The 24,330-nt window shown below is 46.1% G+C and overlaps 1 protein-coding gene across 2 annotated transcripts in view; it reads left to right on the plus strand.

Annotated features, from left to right (window-relative positions):
- The window catches only part of COL27A1 (collagen type XXVII alpha 1 chain), a 1,990,256-nt gene that overhangs the window by 490,643 nt on the left and 1,475,283 nt on the right, over positions 1–24,330 (plus strand). The window lies entirely within an intron of this gene.

The following is a 24,330-nucleotide window of genomic DNA, read 5'->3' on the forward strand; positions in this document are numbered from 1 at the left end:
TGAATACCTGGAACAGTATTGGAACGCTAGGTGTACATGAATACCTGGAACAGTATTGGAACACTAGGTGGACATGACTATCTGGAACAGAAGTGGAACACTAGGTGTACATGAATACCTGAAACAGTATTGGAACGCTAGGTGTACATTAATACCTGGAACGGTATTGGAACGCTAGGTTGACATGAATACCTGGAACAGTATTGGAACGCTAGGTGTACATGAATACCTGGAACAGTAGTGGAACACTAGGTGTACATGAATACCTGGAACAGTATTGGAACGCTAGGCGGACATGAATACCTGGAACAGTAGTGGAACACTAGGTGTACATGAATACCTGAAACAGTATTGGAACACTAGGTGTACATGAATACCTGGAACAGTATTGGAACGCTAGGTGGACATGACTATCTGGAAAAGAAGTGGAACACTAAGTGTACATGAATACCTGAAACAGTATTGGAACGCTAGGTGTACATTAATTCCTGGAACAGTATTGGAACGCTAGGTTGACATGAATACCTGGAACAGTATTGGAACGCTAGGTGGACATTAATACCTGGAACAGTAGTGGAACACTAGGTGTACATGAATACCTGGAACAGTATTTGAACGCTAGGCGGACATGAATACCTGGAACAGTAGTGGAACACTAGGTGTACATGAATACCTGAAACAGTATTGGAACACTAGGTGTACATGAATACCTGGAACAGTATTGGAACGCTAGGTGGACATGACTATCTGGAACAGAAGTGGAACATTAGGTGTACATGAATACCTGAAACAGTATTGGAACGCTAGGTGTACATTAATACCTGGAACGGTATTGGAACGCTAGGTGTACATGAATACCTGAAACAGTATTGGAACACTAGGTGCACATGAATATATGGAACAGTATAGGAACACTAGGTGTACATTAATACCTGGAACAGTATTGGAACTCTAGGTGTACATGAATACCTGGAACAGTATTGGAACGCTAGGTGGACATGAATACCTGGAACAGTAGTGGAACACTAGGTGTACATGAATACCTGAAACAGTATTGGAACGCTAGGTGGACATGAATACCTGGAACAGTAGTGGAACACTAGGTGTACATGAATACCTGGAAGTGTAATGGAACACTAGGTGTATATGAACTCCTGGAACAGTATTGGAACGCTAGGTGGACATAAATACCTGGAACAGTAGTGGAACACTAGGTGGACATGAATACCTGGAACAGTAGTGGAACACTAGGTGTACATGAACTCCTGGAACAGTATTGGAACACTAGGTGTACATGAATACCTGGAACAGTATTGGAACGCTAGGTTGACATGAATACCTGGAACAGTATTGGAACGCTAGGTGTACATGAATACCTGGAACAGTATTGGAACGCTAGGTGGACATGACTATCTGGAACAGAAGTGGAACACTAGGTGTACATGAATACCTGAAACAGTATTGGAACGCTAGGTGTACATTAATACCTGGAACGGTATTGGAACGCTAGGTTGACATGAATACCTGGAACAGTATTGGAACGCTAGGTGTATATGAATACCTGGAACAGTAGTGGAACACTAGGTGTACATGAATACCTGGAACAGTATTGGAACGCTAGGCGGACATGAATACCTGGAACAGTATTGGAACGCTAGGTGGACATGACTATCTGGAACAGAAGTGGAACACTAGGTGTACATGAATACCTGAAACAGTATTGGAACACTAGGTGTACATGAATACCTGGAACAGTATTGGAACGCTAGGTGGACATGACTATCTGGAACAGAAGTGGAACACTAGGTGTACATGAATACCTGAAACAGTATTGGAACGCTAGGTGTACATTAATACCTGGAACGGTATTGGAACGCTAGGTGTACATGAATACCTGAAACAGTATTGGAACACTAGGTGTACATGAATACCTGGAACAGTATAGGAACACTAGGTGTACATTAATACCTGGAACAGTATAGGAACGCTAGGTGTACATGAATACCTGGAACAGTATTGGAGTGCTAGGTGGACATGAATACCTGGAACAGTAGTGGAACACTAGGTGGACATAAATACCTGGAACAGTATTGGACCGCTAGGTGTACATGAATACCTGAAACAGTATTGGAACGCTAGGTGGATATAAATACCTGGAACAGTAGTGGAACACTAGGTGTACATGAACTCCTGGAACAATATTGGAACACTAGGTGTACATGAATACCTGGAACAGTATTGGAACGCTAGCTTGACATGAATACCTGGAACAGTATTGGAACGCTAGGTGTACATGAATACCTGGAACAGTATTGGAACGCTAGGCGGACATGAATACCTGGAACAGTATTGGAACGCTAGGTGGACATGACTATCTGGAACAGAAGTGGAACACTAGGTGTACATGAATACCTGAAACAGTATTGGAACACTAGGTGTACATGAATACCTGGAACAGTATTGGAACGCTAGGTGGACATGACTATCTGGAACAGAAGTGGAACACTAGGTGTACATGAATACCTGAAACAGTATTGGAACGCTAGGTGTACATTAATACCTGGAACGGTATTGGAACGCTAGGTGTACATGAATACCTGAAACAGTATTGGAACACTAGGTGTACATGAATACCTGGAACAGTATAGGAACACTAGGTGTACATTAATACCTGGAACAGTATAGGAACGCTAGGTGTACATGAATACCTGGAACAGTATTGGAGTGCTAGGTGGACATGAATACCTGGAACAGTAGTGGAACACTAGGTGGACATAAATACCTGGAACAGTATTGGACCGCTAGGTGTACATGAATACCTGAAACAGTATTGGAACGCTAGGTGGACATAAATACCTGGAACAGTAGTGGAACACTAGGTGTACATGAACTCCTGGAACAATATTGGAACACTAGGTGTACATGAATACCTGGAACAGTATTGGAACGCTAGCTTGACATGAATACCTGGAACAGTATTGGAACGCTAGGTGTACATGAATACCTGGAACAGTATTGGAACGCTAGGTGGACATGACTATCTGGAACAGAAGTGGAACACTAGGTGTACATGAATACCTGAAACAGTATTGGAACACTAGGTTGACATGAATACCTGGAATAGTATTGGAACGCTAGGTGGACATTAATACCTGGAACAGTAGTGGAACACTAGGTGTACATGAATACCTGGAACAGTATTGGAACGCTAGGCGGACATGAATACCTGGAACAGTAGTGGAACACTAGGTGTACATGAATACCTGAAACAGTATTGGAACACTAGGTGTACATGAATACCTGAAACAGTATTGGAACACTAGGTGTACATTAATACCTGGAACAGCATTGGAACACTAGGTGTACATTAATACCTGGAACAGTATTGGAACGCTAGGTGTACATGAATACCTGGAACAGTATTGGAACGCTAGGTGGACATGAATACCTGGAACAGTAGTGGAACACTAGGTGGACATAAATACCTGGAACAGTATTGGGCCGCTAGGTGTACATGAATACCTGAAACAGTATTGGAATGCTAGGTGGACATGAATACCTGGAACAGTATTGGAACGCTAGGTGGACATGACTATCTGGAACAGAAGTGGAACACTAGGTGTACATGAATACCTGAAACAGTATTGGAACGCTAGGTGTACATTAATACCTGGAACGGTATTGGAACGCTAGGTTGACATGAATACCTGGAACAGTATTGGAACGCTAGGTGTACATGAATACCTGGAACAGTAGTGGAACACTAGGTGTACATGAATACCTGGAACAGTATTGGAACGCTAGGCGGACATGAATACCTGGAACAGTAGTGGAACACTAGGTGTACATGAATACCTGAAACAGTATTGGAACACTAGGTGTACATGAATACCTGGAACAGTATTGGAACGCTAGGTGGACATGACTATCTGGAAAAGAAGTGGAACACTAGGTGTACATGAATACCTGAAACAGTATTGGAACGCTAGGTGTACATTAATACCTGGAACGGTATTGGAACGCTAGGTTCACATGAATACCTGGAACAGTATTGGAACGCTAGGTGGACATTAATACCTGGAACAGTAGTGGAACACTAGGTGTACATGAATACCTGAAACAGTATTGGAACACTAGGTGTACATGAATACCTGGAACAGTATTGGAACGCTAGGTGGACATGACTATCTGGAACAGAAGTGGAACACTAGGTGTACATGATTACCTGAAACAGTATTGGAACGCTAGGTGTACATGAATACCTGGAACGGTATTGGAACGCTAGGTGTACATGAATACTTGAAACAGTATTGGAACACTAGGTGCACATGAATACCTGGAACAGTATAGGAACACTAGGTGTACATTAATACCTGGAACCGTATTGGAACGCTAGGTGTACATGAATACCTGGAACAGTATTGGAACGCTAGGTGGACATGAATACCTGGAACAGTAGTGGAACACTAGGTGTACATGAATACCTGAAACAGTATTGGAACGCTAGGTGGACATGAATACCTGGAACAGAAGTGGAACACTAGGTGTACATGAATACCTGAAACAGTATTGTAACGCTAGGTGTACATTAATACCTGGAACAGTAATGGAACACTAGGTGTACATGAATACCTGGAACAGTATTGGAACGCTAGGCAGACATGAATACCTGGAACAGTAGTCGAACACTAGGTGTACATGAATACTTGAAACAGTATTGGAACACTAGGTGTACATAAATACCTGCAACAGTATTGGAACGCTAGGTGGACATGACTATCTGGAACAGAAGTGGAACACTAGGTGTACATGAATACCTGAAACAGTATTGTAACGCTAGGTGTACATTAATACCTGGAACGGTATTGGAACACTAGGTTGACATGAATACCTGGAACAGTATTGGAACGCTAGGTGGACATTAATACCTGGAACAGTAGTGGAACACTAGGTGTACATGAATACCTGGAACAGTATTGGAACGCTAGGCGGACATGAATACGTGGAACAGTAGTGGAACACTAGGTATACATGAATACCTGAAACAGTATTGGAACACTAGGTGTACATGAATACCTGAAATAGTATTGGAACGCTAGGTGTACATTAATACCTGGAACAGCATTGGAACACTAGGTGTACATTAATACATGGAACAGTATTGGAACGCTAGGTGTACATGAATACCTGGAACAGTATTGGAACGCTAGGTGGACATGAATACCTGGAACAGTAGTGGAACACTAGGTGGACATAATTACCTGGAACAGTATTGGGCCGCTAGGTGTACATGAATACCTGAAACAGTATTGGAATGCTAGGTGGACATAAATACCTGGAACAGAAGTGGAACACTAGGTGTACATGAACTCCTGGAACAATATTGGTACACTAGGTGTACATGAATACCTGGAACAGTATTGGAACGCTAGCTTGACATGAATACCTGGAACAGTATTGGTACGCTAGGTGTACATAAATAACTGGAACAGTATTGGAACGCTAGGTGGACATGACTATCTGGAACAGAAGTGGAACACTAGGTGTACATGAATACCTGAAACAGTATTGGAACGCTAGGTGTACATTAATACCTGGAACGGTATTGGAACGCTAGGTTGACATGAATACCTGGAACAATATTGGAACGCTAGGTGTACATGAATACCTGGAACAGTAGTGGAACACTAGGTGTACATGAATACCTGGAACAGTATTGGAACGCTAGGCGGACATGAATACCTGGAACAGTAGTGGAACACTAGGTGTACATGAATACCTGAAACAGTATTGGAACACTAGGTGTACATGAATACCTGGAACAGTATTGGAACGCTAGGTGGACATGACTATCTGGAAAAGAAGTGGAACACTAGGTGTACATGAATACCTGAAACAGTATTGGAACGCTAGGTGTACATTAATACCTGGAACGGTATTGGAACGCTAGGTTCACATGAATACCTGGAACAGTATTGGAACGCTAGGTGGACATTAATACCTGGAACAGTAGTGGAACACTAGGTGTACATGAATACCTGAAACAGTATTGGAACACTAGGTGTACATGAATACCTGGAACAGTATTGGAACGCTAGGTGGACATGACTATCTGGAACAGAAGTGGAACTCTAGGTGTACATGAATACCTGAAACAGTATTGGAACGCTAGGTGTACATGAATACCTGGAACGGTATTGGAACGCTAGGTGTACATGAATACTTGAAACAGTATTGGAACACTAGGTGCACATGAATACCTGGAACAGTATAGGAACACTAGGTGTACATTAATACCTGGAACCGTATTGGAACGCTAGGTGTACATGAATACCTGGAACAGTATTGGAACGCTAGGTGGACATGAATACCTGGAACAGTAGTGGAACACTAGGTGTACATGAATACCTGAAACAGTATTGGAACGCTAGGTGGACATGAATACCTGGAACAGTAGTGGAACACTAGGTGTACATGAATACCTGGAAGAGTAATGGAACACTAGGTGTATATGAACTCCTGGAACAGTTTTGGAACGCTAGGTGGACATAAATACCTGGAACAGTAGTGGAACACTAGGTGGACATGAACTCCAGGAACAGTATTGGAACATTAGGTGCACATGAATACCTGGAACAGTATTGGAACGCTAGGTGGACATAAATACCTGGAACAGTATTGGACCGCTAGGTGTACATGAATACCTGAAAGAGTATTGGAACGCTAGGTGGACATGAATACCTGGAACAGTAGTGGAACACTAGGTGTACATGAACTCCTGGAACAGTATTGGAACACTAGGTGTACATGAATACCTGGAACAGTATTGGAACGCTAGGTTGACATGAATACCTGGAACAGTATTGGAACGCTAGGGGTACATGAATACCTGGAACAGTTTGGAACGCTAGGTGGACATGACTATCTGGAACAGAAGTGGAACACTAGGTGTACATGAATACCTGAAACAGTATTGGAACGCTAGGTGTACATTAATACCTGGAACGGTATTGGAACGCTAGGTTGACATGAATACCTGGAACAGTATTGGAACGCTAGGTGTATATGAATACCTGGAACAGTAGTGGAACACTAGGTGTACATGAATACCTGGAACAGTATTGGAACGCTAGGCGGACATGAATACCTGGAACAGTAGTGGAACACTAGGTGTACATGAATACCTGAAACAGTATTGGAACACTAGGTTTACATGAATACCTGGAACAGTATTGGAACGCTAGGTGGACATGACTATCTGGAACAGAAGTGGAACACTAGGTGTACATGAATACCTGGAACAGTATTGGAACGCTAGGTGGACATTAATACCTGGAAAAGTAGTGGAACACTAGGTGTACATGAATACCTGGAACAGTATTAGAACGCTAGGTGTACATGAATACCTGAAACAGTATTGGAACACTAGGTGTACATGAATACCTGGAACAGTATTGGTACACTAGGTGTACATTAATACCTGGAACAGTATTGGAACGCTAGGTGGACATGAATACCTGGAACAGTATTGGAACGCTAGGTGGACATGAATACCTGGAACAGTAGTGGAACACTAGGTGTACATGAATACCTGAAACAGTATTGGAACGTTAGGTGGACATGAATACCTGGAACAGTAGTGGAACACTAGGTGTACATGAATACCTGGAACAGTATTGGAACGCTAGGTGGACATGAATACTTGGAACAGTATTGGAACACTAGGTGTACATGAATACCTGAAACAGTATTGGAACACTAGGTGTACACAAATACCTGGAAAAGTATTGGAACACAAGGTATACATGAATACCTGGAACAGTATTGGAATACTAGGTGTACATGAATACCTGGGAACAGTATCAGAACACTAGGTGTACAGGAATTCCTGGGACAGTATTGGAGTGCTCGGTTTACATAAATACCTGGAACAGTATTGGACCGCTAGGTGTACATGGATACCTGGAATAGTATTGGAAACCTGGGTGTACATGAATACCTAGAACAGTATTGGAACACTAGGTGTACACAAATACCGGGAACAGTATTGGAACGCTAGGTGTACATTAATACCTGGAACGGTATTGGAACACTAGGTTGACATGAATACCTGGAACAGTATTGGAACGCTAGGTGGACATTAATACCTGGAACAGTAGTGGAACACTAGGTGTACATGAATACCTGGAACAGTATTGGAACGCTAGGCGGACATGAATACCTGGAACAGTAGTGGAACACTAGGTGTACATGAATACCTGAAACAGTATTGGAACACTAGGTGTACATGAATACCTGGAACAGTATTGGAACGCTAGGTGGACATGAGTATCTGGAACAGAAGTGGAACACTAGGTGTATATGAATACCTGAAACAGTATTGGAACGCTAGGTGTACATTAATACCTGGAACTGTATTGGAACGCTAGGTGTACATGAATACCTGAAACAGTATTGGAACACTAGGTGTACATGAATACCTGGAACAGTATAGGAACACTAGGTGTACATTAATACCTGGAACAGTATTGGAACGCTCGGTGTACATGAATACCTGGAACAGTATTGGAGTGCTAGGTGGACATGAATACCTGGAACAGTAGTGGAACACTAGGTGGACATAAATCCAGGGAATAGTATTGGACCGTTAGGTGTACATGAATACCTGAAACAGTATTGGAACGCTAGGTGGACATAAATACCTGGAACAGTAGTGGAACACTAGGTGTACATGAACTCCTGGAACAATATTGGAACACTAGGTGTACATGAATACCTGGAACAGTATTGGAACGCTAGCTTGACATGAATACCTGGAACAGTATTGGAACGCTAGGTGTACATGAATACCTGGAACAGTATTGGAACGCTAGGTGGACATGACTATCTGGAACAGAAGTGGAACACTAGGTGTACATGAATACCTGAAACAGTATTGGAACGCTAGGTGTACATTAATACCTGGAACGGTATTGGAACGCTAGGTTGACATGAATACCTGGAACAGTATTGGAACGCTAGGTGTACATGAATACCTGGAACAGTAGTGGAACACTAGGTGTACATGAATACCTGGAACAGTATTGGAACGCTAGGCGGACATGAATACCTGGAACAGTAGTGGAACACTAGGTGTACATGAATACCTGAAACAGTATTGGAACACTAGGTGTACATGAATACCTGGAACAGTATTGGAACGCTAGGTGGACATGACTATCTGGAAAAGAAGTGGAACACTAAGTGTACATGAATACCTGAAACAGTATTGGAACGCTAGGTGTACATTAATACCTGGAACAGTATTGGAACGCTAGGTTGACATGAATACCTGGAACAGTATTGGAACGCTAGGTGGACATTAATACCTGGAACAGTAGTGGAACACTAGGTGTACATGAATACCTGGAACAGTATTTGAACGCTAGGCGGACATCAATACCTGGAACAGTAGTGGAACACTAGGTGTACATGAATACCTGAAACAGTATTGGAACACTAGGTGTACATGAATACCTGGAACAGTATTGGAACGCTAGGTGGACATGACTATCTGGAACAGAAGTGGAACATTAGGTGTACATGAATACCTGAAACAGTATTGGAACGCTAGGTGTACATTAATACCTGGAACGGTATTGGAACGCTAGGTGTACATGAATACCTGAAACAGTATTGGAACACTAGGTGCACATGAATACATGGAACAGTATAGGAACACTAGGTGTACATTAATACCTGGAACAGTATTGGAACTCTAGGTGTACATGAATACCTGGAACAGTATTGGAACGCTAGGTGGACATGAATACCTGGAACAGTAGTGGAACACTAGGTGTACATGAATACCTGAAACAGTATTGGAACGCTAGGTGGACATGAATACCTGGAACAGTAGTGGAACACTAGGTGTACATGAATACCTGGAAGTGTAATGGAACACTAGGTGTATATGAACTCCTGAAACAGTATTGGAACGCTAGGTGGACATAAATACCTGGAACAGTAGTGGAACACTAGGTGGACATGAACTCCAGGAACAGTATTGGAACATTAGGTGCACATGAATACCTGGAACAGTATTGGAACGCTAGGTGGACATGAATACCTGGAACAGTATTGGACCGCTAGGTGTACATGAATACCTGAAATAGTATTGGAACACTAGGTGGACATGAATACCTGGAACAGTAGTGGAACACTAGGTGTACATGAACTCCTGGAACAGTATTGGAAAACTAGGTGTACATGAATACCTGGAACAGTATTGGAACGCTAGGTTGACATGAATACCTGGAACAGTATTGGAACGCTAGGTGTACATGAATACCTGGAACAGTATTGGAACGCTAGGTGGACATGACTATCTGGAACAGAAGTGGAACACTAGGTGTACATGAATACCTGAAACAGTATTGGAACGCTAGGTGTACATTAATACCTGGAACGGTATTGGAACGCTAGGTTGAAATGAATACCTGGAACAGTATTGGAACGCTAGGTGTATATGAATACCTGGAACAGTAGTGGAACACTAGGTGTACATGAATACCTGGAACAGTATTGGAACGCTAGGCGGACATGAATACCTGGAACAGTATTGGAACGCTAGGTGGACATGACTATCTGGAACAGAAGTGGAACACTAGGTGTACATGAATACCTGAAACAGTATTGGAACACTAGGTGTACATGAATACCTGGAACAGTATTGGAACGCTAGGTGGACATGACTATCTGGAACAGAAGTGGAACACTAGGTGTACATGAATACCTGAAACAGTATTGGAACGCTAGGTGTACATTAATACCTGGAACGGTATTGGAACGCTAGGTGTACATGAATACCTGAAACAGTATTGGAACACTAGGTGTACATGAATACCTGGAACAGTATAGGAACACTAGGTGTACATTAATACCTGGAACAGTATTGGAACGCTAGGTGTAAATGAATACCTGGAACAGTATTGGAGTGCTAGGTGGACATGAATACCTGGAACAGTAGTGGGACACTAGGTGGACATAAATACCTGGAACAGTATTGGACCGCTAGGTGTACATGAATACCTGAAAGAGTATTGGAACGCTAGCTGGACATAAATACCTGGAACAGTAGTGGAACACTAGGTGTACATGAACTCCTGGAACAATATTGGAACACTAGGTGTACATGAATACCTGGAACAGTATTGGAACGCTAGCTTGACATGAATACCTGGAACAGTATTGGAACGCTAGGTGTACATGAATACCTGGAACAGTATTGGAACGCTAGGTGGACATGACTATCTGGAACAGAAGTGGAACACTAGTTGTACATGAATACCTGAAACAGTATTGGAACGCTAGGTGTACATTAATACCTGGAACGGTATTGGAACGCTAGGTTGACATGAATACCTGGAACAGTATTGGAACGCTAGGTGTACATGAATACCTGGAACAGTAGTGGAACACTAGGTGTACATGAATACCTGGAACAGTATTGGAACGCTAGGCGGACATGAATACCTGGAACAGGAGTGGAACACTAGGTGTACATGAATACCTGAAACAGTATTGGAACACTAGGTGTACATGAATACCTGGAACAGTATTGGAACGCTAGGTGGACATGACTATCTGGAAAAGAAGTGGAACACTAGGTGTACATGAATACCTGAAAGAGTATTGGAACGCTAGGTGTACATTAATACCTGGAACAGTATTGGAACGCTAGGTTGACATGAATACCTGGAACAGTATTGGAACGCTAGGTGGACATTAATACCTGGAACAGTAGTGGAACACTAGGTGTACATGAATACCTGGAACAGTATTGGAACGCTAGGCGGACATGAATACCTAGAACAGTAGTGGAACACTAGGTGTACATGAATACCTGAAACAGTATTGGAACACTAGGTGTACATGAATACCTGGAACAGTATTGGAACGCTAGGTGGACATGAATACCTGGAACAGTAGTGGAACACTAGGTGTACATGAATACCTGAAACAGTATTGGAACGCTAGGTGGACATGAATACCTGGAACAGTAGTGGAACACTAGGTGTACATGAATACCTGGAAGTGTATTGGAACACTAGGTGTATATGAACTCCTGGAACAGTATTGGAACGCTAGGTGGACATAAATACCTGGAACAGTAGTGGAACATTAGGTGGACATGAACTCCAGGAACAGTATTGGAACATTAGGTGCACATGAATACCTGGAACAGTATTGGAACGCTAGGTGGACATGAATACCTGGAACAGTATTGGACCGCTAGGTGTACATGAATACCTGAAACAGTATTGGAACACTAGGTGGACATGAATACCTGGAACAGTAGTGGAACACTAGGTGTACATGAACTCCTGGAACAGTATTGGAACACTAGGTGTACATGAATACCTGGAACAGTATTGGAACGCTAGGTTGACATGAATACCTGGAACAGTATTGGAACGCTAGGTGTACATGAATACCTGGAACAGTATTGGAACGCTAAGTGGACATGACTATCTGGAACAGAAGTGGAACACTAGGTGTACATGAATACCTGAAACAGTATTGGAACGCTAGGTATACATTAATACCTGGAACGGTATTGGAACGCTAGGTTGACATGAATACCTGGAACAGTATTGGAACGCTAGGTGTATATGAATACCTGGAACAGTAGTGGAACACTAGGTGTACATGAATACCTGGAACAGTATTGGAACGCTAGGCGGACATGAATACCTGGAACAGTATTGGAACGCTAGGTGGACATGACTATCTGGAACAGAAGTGGAACACTAGGTGTACATGAATACCTGAAACAGTATTGGAACGCTAGGTGTACATTAATACCTGGAACGGTATTGGAACGCTAGGTTGACATGAATACCTGGAACAATATTGGAACGCGAGGTGGACATTAATACCTGGAACAGTAGTGGAACACTAGGTGTACATGAATACCTGGAAGAGTATTAGAATGCTAGGTGTACATGAATACCTGAAACAGTATTGGAACACTAGGTGTACATGAATACCTGGAACAGTATTGGAACACTAGGTGTACTTTAATACCTGGAACAGTATTGGAATGCTAGGTGGACATGAATACCTGGAACAGTATTGGAACGCTAGGTGGACATGACTACCTGGAACAGTAGTGGAACAGTAGGTGTACATGAATACCTGAAACAGTATTGGAACGTAAGGTGGACATGAATACCTGGAACAGTAGTGGAACACTAGGTGTACATGAATACCTGAAACCGTATTGGAACACTAGGTGTACATGAATACCTGGAACAGTATTGGAACGCTAGGTGGACATGAATACCTGGAACGGTATTGGAACGCTAGGTGGACATGAATACCTGGAACAGTAGTGGAACACTAGGTGTACATGAATACCTGAAACAGTATTGGAACATTAGGTGGACATGAATACCTGGAACAGTAGTGGAACACTAGGTGTACATGAATACCTGAAACCGTATTGGAACACTAGGTGTACATGAATACCTGGAACAGTATTGGAACGCTAGGTGGACATGAATACCTGGAACAGTATTGGAACACTAGATGTACATGAATACCTGGAACAGTATTGGAAAACTAGGTGTACACAAATACCTGGAAAAGTATTGGAACACAAGGTATACATGAATACCTGGAACAGTATTGGAATACTAGGTGTACATGAATACCCGGGAACAGTATCAGAACACTAGGTGTACAGGAATTCCTGGGACAGTATTGGAGTGCTCGGTTTACATAAATACCTGGAACAGTATTGGACCGCTAGGTGTACATGGATACCTGGAATAGTATTGGAAACCTGGGTGTACATGAATACCTAGAACAGTATTGGAACACATCGGTGTACACAAATACCTGGAACAGTATTGGAACACTAGGTCTACATGAATACCTGGAACAGTATTGGAACACTAGGTGTACATGAATACCTGGAACAGTATTAGAACGCTAGGTGTACATGAATACCTGAAACAGTATTGGAACACTAGGTGTACATGAATACCTGGAACAGTATTGGAACACTAGGTGTACATTAATACCTGGAACAGTATTGGAACGCTAGGTGGACATGAATACCTGGAACAGTATTGGAACGCTACGTGGACATGAATACCTGGAACAGTAGTGGAACACTAGGTGTACATGAATACCTGAAACAGTATTGGAACACTAGGTGTACATGAATACCTGGAACAGTATTGGAACGCTAGGTGGACATGAATACCTGGAACAGTATTGGAACACTAGGTGTACATGAATACTTGGAACAGTATTGGAACACTAGGTGTACATGAATACCTGGGAACAGTATCAGAACACTAGGTGTACAGGAATTCCTGGGACAGTATTGGAGTGCTCGGTTTACATAAATACCTGGAACAGTATTGGAACGCTAGGTGTACATGAATACCTGGAATAGTATTGGAAACCTAGGTCTACATGAATACCTGGAACAGTATTGGAACACTAGGTATACACAAATACCTCGAACAGTATTGGAACACTAGGTCTACATGAATACCTGGAACAGTATTGGAACACTAGGTATACATGAATACCTGGAACAGTATTGGAACACTAAGTGTACATGAATACCTGGAACAGTATTGGAACACTAGGTGTACACGAATACCTGGAACAGTATTGGAACACAAGGTGTACATGAATACCTGGAACAGTATTGAAATACTAGGTGCACATGAATACCTGGGAACAGTATCAGAACACTAGGTGTACAGGAATTCCTGGGACAGTATTGGAGTGCTCGGTTTACATGAATACCTGGAACAGTATTGGAACACTAGGTATACACAAATACCTCGAACAGTATTGGAACACTAGGTCTACATGAATACCTGGAACAGTATTGGAACACTAGGTATACATGAATACCTGGAACAGTATTGGAACACTAAGTGTACATGAATACCTGGAACAGTATTGGAACACTAGGTGTACACGAATACCTGGAACAGTATTGGAACGCTAGGTGGACATGAATACCTGGAACAGTATTGGAACGCTACGTGGACATGAATACCTGTAACAGTAGTGGAACACTAGGTGTACATGAATACCTGAAACAGTATTGGAACGTTAGGTGGACATGAATACCTGGAACAGTAGTGGAACACTAGGTGTACATGAATACCTGAAACAGTATTGGAACACTAGGTGTACATGAATACCTGGAACAGTATTGGAACGCTAGGTGGACATGAATACCTGGAACAGTATTGGAACACTAGGTGTACATGAATACTTGGAACAGTATTGGAACACTAGGTGTACATGAATACCTGGGAACAGTATCAGAACACTAGGTGTACAGGAATTCCTGGGACAGTATTGGAGTGCTCGGTTTACATAAATACCTGGAACAGTATTGGAACGCTAGGTGTACATGAATACCTGGAATAGTATTGGAAACCTAGGTCTACATGAATACCTGCAACAGTATTGGAACACTAGGTATACACAAATACCTCGAACAGTATTGGAACACTAGGTCTACATGAATACCTGGAACAGTATTGGAACACTAAGTGTACATGAATACCTGGAACAGTATTGGAACACTAGGTGTACACGAATACCTGGAACAGTATTGGAACACAAGGTGTACATGAATACCTGGAACAGTATTGAAATACTAGGTGCACATGAATACCTGGGAACAGTATCAGAACACTAGGTGTACAGGAATTCCTGGGACAGTATTGGAGTGCTCAGTTTACATGAATACCTGGAACAGTATTGGAACGCTAGGTGTACACGAATACCTGAAATAGTATTGGAACACTAGGTCTACATGAATACCTGGAACAGTATTGGAACACTAGGTGTACACAAATACCTGTTACAGTACTGGAACACTAGGTCGACATGAATACCTGCAACAGTATCAGAACACTAGGTGTACAGGAATTCCTGGGACAGAATTGGAGTACTCAGTGTACATGAATAACTGGAACAGTATTGGAACACTGGGTGTACAGGAACACCACTTTTGGTATTGGAGCACTAAGGTTATTGGTGCACCTGGGACTGTATTGGAGCACTGGATTAAAAGGCACGCCTGGTGCAGTATGTGATGACTGGTGTGTACAAGCACCACCAGAACAGTCTTGGATCACTGGGTGTTCAGGCACATGTGGAACCGTTTCAAAGCCCTGGGTGCAAAGGCACACCCAGAACAGTCTTAGAGCACTGTCTGTACTGGCCCGCTTAGGGAAATGATTGGAGCATGGCTGTACTGGCCTGCTCAGGGAAATGATTGGAGCATGGCTGTAGTGGCCCACTCAGGAAAATGATTGGAGCACTGGCTGTACTGGCCCGCTCAGGCTGTACTGGCGCGCTCAGGAAAATGATTGGAGCACTGTCTGTACTGGCCCGCTCAGGAAAATGTTTGGAGCACTGTCTGTACTGACCCACTCAGGAAAATGATTGGAGCACTGTCTGTCCTGGCCGACTCAGAAAAATGAGTGGAGAATGGCTGTACTGGCCCACTCAGGAAAATGATTGGAGCACTGGCTTTACTGGCCAGCTCATGAAAATGATTGGAGCACTGGCTGTACTGGCCTGCTCAGGGAAATGATTGGAGAATGGCTGTACTGGCCCACTCAGGAAAATTATTGGAGCATGGTTGTACTGGCACGCTCAGGAAAATGATTGGAGCACTGTCTGTACTGGCCCACTCAGGAAAATGATTGGAGCACTGTCTGTCCTGGCCGACTCAGGAAAATGATTGGAGCACTGTCTGTCCTGGCCGACTCAGGAAAATGATTGGAGAATGGCTGTACTGGCCCACTCAGGAAAATTATTGGAGCACTGACTGTACTGGCCCACTCATGAACATTATTGGAGCACTGTCTGTACTGGCCCACTCAGGAAAATTATTGGAGCACTGTCTGTCCTGGCCGACTCAGGAAAATGATTGGAGCACTGTCTGTCCTGGCCGACTCGGGAAAATGATTGGAGAATGGCTGTACTGGCCCACTCAGGAAAATGATTGGAGCACTGACTGTACTGGCCCGCACAGGAGCATGGCTGTACTGGCCCACTAAAGAAAATGATTGGAGCACTTTTTGTACTTGCCCACTCAGGAAAATGATTGGAGCACTGTCTGTACTTGCCCACTCAGTAAAATGATTGGAGCATGGCTGTACTGGCTCTCTCAGGGAAATGATTCGAGCACTGTCTGTACTGGCCCACTCAGGAAAATGATTGGAACACTGTCTGTACTTGCCCACTCAGGAAAATGATTGGAGGACTGTCTGTACTGGCCCGCACAGGAAAATGATTGGAGCATGGCTGTACTGGCCCGCACAGGAAAATGATTGGAGCATGGCTGTACTGGCCCGCATAGGAAAATGAATGGAGCATGGCTGTACTGGCCCGCAGAGGAAAATGATTGGAGCATGGCTGGAATGGCCCGCTCAGGAAAATGATTGGAGCACTGGCTGTACTGGCCCGCTCAGGAAAATGATTGGAGCATGGCTGTACTGGCCCGCTCAGGAAGATGATTGGAGCACTGGCTGTACTGGCCCGCTCAGGAAAATGATTGGAGCACTGTCGGTGTGCAGGGTTTTATGCAGAGAAGAATCAATCAGAAGGGGTGCATCTCACCCAGGGCAGTAACCTGACCCTGTCACTAGGGGATGGGAACCCCTCTCCGCCTGAGGTGGGAGACCTACCAGGGCAGAAGCCAGAGCCAGTCCTACCCAGAGCGGGACAGTGGCACTTGAGAGGGCCCCGATTCCTGCACCCCCCCATCCCCCTCCAGTGCCTGTTTGTATCTGAATCACCCCAGACTGCCGCAAACACATTCTTCCTCTTCGGCAACCAAAGACCCCAGAAACTAGGGGGACCACTCGCAAGAGCGTAACCGGTCAGAACCTCCAGAGTTCTCTTTTCAGCAAGAAGAGAGAGTTAAAGGATTCACACAGCCATGGAGAACACAGTGCACCCCAAGTGCCAGCCGCACCCCAGAAGCAGTGGCGGACCCCCACAGAGCGTCATGGAGTGTCTTACTACAAGACTTCCTATTTCACCAGGCCTTACCTGGGAATTCACCACAATGCTGCATCCGGTCAGATAGCACAGCAAGTTGAACGCTCAGCCCCTGATATCCGTGTGCAAATCCTGGCATGGCCCACTCAGCCTTTCATCCTTCCGAGGTCGATATACTGTGGGATAATAATGTCATCTGTTATTTCAGCGCTTTGAGACCCATGAGTGTGTAGCGCCAAATAAGAAATAGATATTATGGTCGTAACATAAACTGAGGCTCTTGCCAATATGGGCCACCATGGTTACAGCAAAGGCCCTCACGCAGAAGTAAGAAGAGGGGCTCAGTCCCCTTTTTGTAAATTCGGACCCTTGTAACACCTCCCTGCCAGGGAAGACAGAGTCAGATTGCTTAGGGCGGGGGGATAAGACGCGAGCCATGTAACCGGAAGGTGTAGGAGAAAGGCCAGTTCCATTAGTGGGTAGAGTCGAAGGAGAGTCATTGGTGGGACAGAGGAGGAAGAGGGGGGAGAGAAGGTGGCTGGAGTTGAACAGAGGAGAGTAGTGACGGGGGGACAGCAGGAAGAGGAACATTGGGGTGTGAGAGCAGGTAGGGAGAAACAGTCCATGTATCCTAACCTACGGAAAGGGGACGCCTGGGTTAGGGGAGATTTGGTGTGTGATATTAGATAGTAGGGAGAAACACTCAGTGTATCTTAACCTGGGGGCGGGGGACGCCTGGTTTATGGGGGATTTGGTGTGTGATATTAGATAGTAGGGAGAAACAGTCATTGTATCCTAACCTGGGGAAGGGGGACTCCTGGGTTAGGGGGGATTTGGTGAGTGATGTTAGATAGTAGGGAGAAACAGTCAGTGTATCCTAACCTGGGGGCGGGGGACGCCTGGTTTATGGGGGATTTGGCGTGTGATATTAGATAGTAGGGAGAAACAGTCATTGTATCCTAACCTGGGGAAGGGGGACGCCTGGGTTAGGGGGGATTTGGTGAGTGATGCTAGATAGTAGGGAGAAACAGTCAGTGTATCCTAACCTGGGGGCGGGGGACGCCTGGTTTATGGGGGATTTGGTGTGTGATATTAGATAGTAGGGAGAAATAGTCAGTGGGCCTCATTACGAGGAGGGTGGTAAGGGGTTAACGGCGCCGGTAAAGGTGCCAGAGCCATTAACCCCTTACCACCCCATCACGAGGTCTGCTCGCGGGACCCACTCAGGATGCCTGGTTTTACCAGACGTCCTTGGCGGGTCCAGCGTGCGGCCCAGCATGCTAACAACTGGCCCGTCATTAACGGGCCCGTTGTTAGCATTCTCCCCATTCCCATTGATCCCTATTGGGGCTCAAATGGAAATGGGGATGGACTGGGTCTGGGTTCCCTGAATGGGGAAATACCGGGCCCTTCAAGATCGGAATGGCCCAGTATTTCCCCATTCAGGGAACCCGGACCAGGGTTTGGGGGTAGCCATGCCCTTATTAAGGGCATGGCTACCTCCAAACTCGTAATGAGGCCCAGTGTATCCTAAGCTGGGGGCGGGGGACGCCTGGGTTATGGGGGATTTGGTGTGTGATATTAGATAGTAGGGAGAAACAGTCATTGTATCCTAACCTGGGGAAGGGGGACGCCTGAGTTAGTGGGGATTTGGTGAGTGATATTAGATAGTTGGGAGAAATAGTAATTTTATCCTAACCTGGGGAAGGGGGACGCCTGGGTTATGGGGGATTTGGTGTGTGATATTAGATAGTAGGGAGAAATAGTCATTGTATCCTAACCTGGGGAAGGGGGACGCCTGAGTTAGGGGGGATTTGGTGTGTGATATTAGATAGTAGGGAGAAATAGTCATTGTATCCTAACCTGGGGACGGGGGACGCCTGGCTCAGGCGGCTAGGGGGAGGGATTTGATGTGTTATACATGAGAGTCTGACGACCCTAAGAAAGACTGATAGAAACCCATGAACCCACTTTTGGGAGTTTGTGTTACTGTGGCCATCTGGTACACAGCCCAGTAGGATGGGCAAGTGACCTGCGTTGCAAACAGCCCAAAAATAAGCGCAGCCCAATGAAAACATGCACCCGTTACCGTAAATGAGTTACCATTAAAAGAACATGTAAACGCTGGCAGTGTGTGAACTGGAAACATATCACATTGCAAGAATGCAAATATAAGTCGAGGCGTTCTTACCTGCAGCCGAATGGAATCTGTTCTTTCATTCTAGACATTTCACTATCTTCAAATTAATATTCATAAAATCATTCTTATCCTATATTCCAACGTTTATTACCAATACATTCAATCACTCACTTAGGATGGCCACCGCGCTGGCCTGGGATTCAGTCCTCTTTTTGTGACAATATATTCAAGTCCCTGCCCCCACCCTCAGCCCTGCTTCAGGGACATTCCTGTTGGCTCGAGGACTCCAGCGGCTTCTGGGAATCTGGCTTTTCAACAAGTCCAAGAGCAGTATAATCTTGGACGAAACAAGCCGTCACTACCAGCGGCTTCAAACACAAAGTGAGTGAAATATAGCACAAAGAAGCCGATTAATAAGCACACCTGGCAACACGCCCGTGGCCTGGCTGCACATCTCACTGTCTGTGGAGGCCTCGAAGCACCGGAAGCCACAACATCACCAGACTGGAATCTAAGAGCCCCGCAAGGAGGCCGCCTCCACCTACGCGTAACATGCATGTGCACATCAGAGCTGTACTTCAAAGAACACCTCGTCCCCCCTTGCCGCCCGATACCATGAAACCCCCTGACCTTCGCTGTGCTCTTCAAGGAACACCTCGCCCCCCCTTGCCCCCCTGATACCATGATAACCCCCCCACCCTCCCCTGACCTTCACTGTGCTCTCCAAGGAACACCTCGCCCCCGCAAAGCACAGGAGAATAAACCCCTTGTGTCCCGGGCACCTCTGCGGATACGAAATCCGTCTCACTCAAACTAACGCCCTAAGAATGGTGTCCAGAGGGGCTAGCCAGGAGGAAGATGCCCACACCCAGAAGGCTCCTGCTGACCCTGGCACTTCATTCTAGGGATTCCTGCTGACCCTGACACTTCATTCTAGGGGCTCCTGCTGACCCTGGCACTTCATTCTAGGGATTCCTGCTGACCCTGGCCCTTCATTCTAGGGGCTCCTGCTGACCCTGGCACTTCATTCTAGGGATTCCTGCTGACCCTGGCACTTCATTCTAGGGGCTCCTGCTGACCCTGGCACTTCATTCTAGGGATTCCTGCTGACCCTGGCACTTCATTCTAGGGGCTCCTGCTGACCCTGGCACTTCATTCTAGGGATTCCTGCTGACCCTGGCACTTCATTCTAGGGGCTCCTGCTGACCCTGGCACTTCATTCTAAGGATTCCTGCTGACCCTGGCACTTCATTCTAGGGGCTCCTGCTGACCCTGGCACTTCATTCTAGGGGTTCCTGCTGACCTGGCACTTCATTCTAGGGGCTCCTGCTGACCCTGGCACTTCATTCTAGGGATTCCTGCTGACCTGGCACTTCATTCTACGGGTTCCTGCTGACCCTGGCACTTCATTCTAGGGGTTCCTGCTGACCCTGGAACTTCATTCTAGGGGCTCCTGCTGACCCTGGCACTTCATTCTACGGGTTCCTGCTGACCCTGGCACTTCATTCTAGGGGATCCTGCTGACCCTGGCACTTCATTCTAGGGGCTCCTGCTGACCCTGGCACTTCATTCTAGGGATTCCTGCTGACCCTGGCACTTCATTCTAGGGGCACCTGCTGACCCTGGCACTTCATTCTTGGGATTCCTGCTGACCCTGGCACTTCATTCTAGGGGCTCCTGCTGACCCTGGCACTTCATTCTAGGGGCTCCTGCTGACCCTGGCACTTCATTCTAGGGATTCCTGCTGACCCTGGCACTTCATTCTAGGGGCTCCTGCTGACCCTGGCACTTCATTCTAGGGGCTCCTGCTGACCCTGGCACTTCATTCTAGGGATTCCTGCTGACCTGGCACTTCATTCTAGGGATTCCTGCTGACCTGGCACTTCATTCCAGGGGCTCCTGCTGACCCTGGCACTTCATTCTAAGGATTCCTGCTGACCTGGCACTTCATTCTAGGGGCTCCTGCTGACCCTGGCACTTCATTCTAGGGATTCCTGCTGACCTGGCACTTCATTCTACGGGTTCCTGCTGACCCTGGCACTTCATTCTAGGGGCTCCTGCTGACCCAGGCACTTCATTCTAGGGGCTCCTGCTGACCCTGGCACTTCATTCTAGGGATTCCTGCTGACCCTGGCACTTCATTCTAGGGGCTCCTGCTGACCCTGGCACTTCATTCTAGGGGCTCCTGCTGACCCTGGCACTTCATTCTAGGGATTCCTGCTGACCTGGCACTTCATTCTGGGGATTCCTGCTGACCTGGCACTTCATTCTAGGGGCTCCTGCTGACCCTGGCACTTCATTCTAAGGATTCCTGCTGACCTGGCACTTCATTCTAAGGGCTCCTGCTGACCCTGGCACTTCATTCTAGGGATTCCTGCTGACCTGGCACTTCATTCTACGGGTTCCTGCTGACCCTGGCACTTTATTCTAGGGGCTCCTGCTGTCCCTGGCACTTCATTCTAGGGGCTCCTGCTGACCCTGGCACTTCATTCTAGGGGCTCCTGCTGACCCTGGCACTTCATATTAGGGGCTCCTGCTGACCCCGGCACTTCATTGTAGGGATTCCTGGTGACCCTGGCACTTCATTCTAGGGGCTCCTGCTGACCCTGGCACTTCATTCTAGGGATTCCTGCTGACCCTGGCACTTCATTCTAGGGGCTCCTGCTGACCCTGGCACTTCATTCTAGGGGCTCTTGCTGACCCTGGCACTTCATTCTAGGGGCTCCTGCTGACCCTGGCACTTCATTCTAGGGATTCCTGCTGACCTGGCACTTCATTCTACGGGTTCCTGCTGACCCTGGCACTTTATTCTAGGGGCTCCTGCTGTCCCTGGCACTTCATTCTAGGGGCTCCTGCTGACCCTGGCACTTCATTCTAGGGGCTCCTGCTGACCCTGGCACTTCATTCTAGGGGCTCCTGCTGACCCCGGCACTTCATTGTAGGGATTCCTGGTGACCCTGGCACTTCATTCTAGGGATTCCTGCTGACCTGGCACTTCATTCTACGGGTTCCTGCTGACTCTGGCACTTCATTCTAGGGGTTCCTGCTAACCCTGGCACTTCATTCTAGGGATTCCTGCTGACCCTGGCACTTCATTCTAGGGGCTCCTGCTGACCCTGGCACTTCATTCTAGGGGCTCTTGCTGACCCTGGCACTTCATTCTAGGGGCTCCTGCTGACCCTGGCACTTCATTCTAGGGATTCCTGCTGACCCTGGCACTTCATTCTAGGGGCTCCTGCGACCCTGGCACTTCATTCTAGGGGCTCCTGCTGACCCTGGCACTTCATTCTAGGGCCTCCTGCTGACCCTGGCACTTCATTCTAGGGGCTCCTGCTGACCCTGGCATTTCATTCTAGGGATTCCTGCTGACCTGGCACTTCATTCTTGGGGCTCCTGCTGACCCTGGCACTTCATTCTATTGATTCCTGCTGACCTGGCACTTCATTCTAGGGGCACCTGCTGACCCTGGCACTTCATTCTAGGGATTCCTGCTGACCTGGCACTTCATTCTACGGGTTCTTGCTGACCCTGGCACTTCATTCTAGGGGTTCCTGCTGACCCTGGAACTTCATTCTAGGGGCTCCTGCTGACCCTGGCACTTCATTCTACGGGTTCCTGCTGACCCTGGCACTTCATTCTAGGGGTTCCTGCTGACCCTGGAACTTCATTATAGGGGCTCCTGCTGACCCTGGCACTTCATTCTAGGGATTCCTGCTGACCTGGCACTTCATTCTACGGGTTCCTGCTGACCCTGGCACTTCATTCTAGGGGATCCTGCTGACCCTGGAACTTCATTCTAGGGGCTCCTGCTGACCCTGGCACTTCATTCAAGGGGTTCCTGCTGACCCTGGAACTTAACTTCATTCTAGGGGCTCCTGCTGACCCTGGCACTTCATTCTGGGGATTCCTGCTGACCTGGCACTTCATTCTACGGGTTCCTGCTGACCCTGGCACTTCATTCTAGGGATTCCTGCTGACCTGGCACTTCATTCTACGGGTTCCTGCTGACTCTGGCACTTCATTCTAGGGGTTCCTGCTAACCCTGGCACTTCATTCTAGGGGATCCTGCTGAAGCTGGCACTTCATTCTAGAGGTTCCTGCTGACCCTGGAACTTCATTCCAGGGGCTCCTGCTGACCCTGGCACTTC

Source organism: Ambystoma mexicanum, chromosome 8, assembly GCF_040938575.1.
Source record: "Ambystoma mexicanum isolate Mex_15411 chromosome 8, UKY_AmexF1_1, whole genome shotgun sequence".
Lineage (NCBI taxonomy): Eukaryota > Metazoa > Chordata > Amphibia > Caudata > Ambystomatidae > Ambystoma > Ambystoma mexicanum.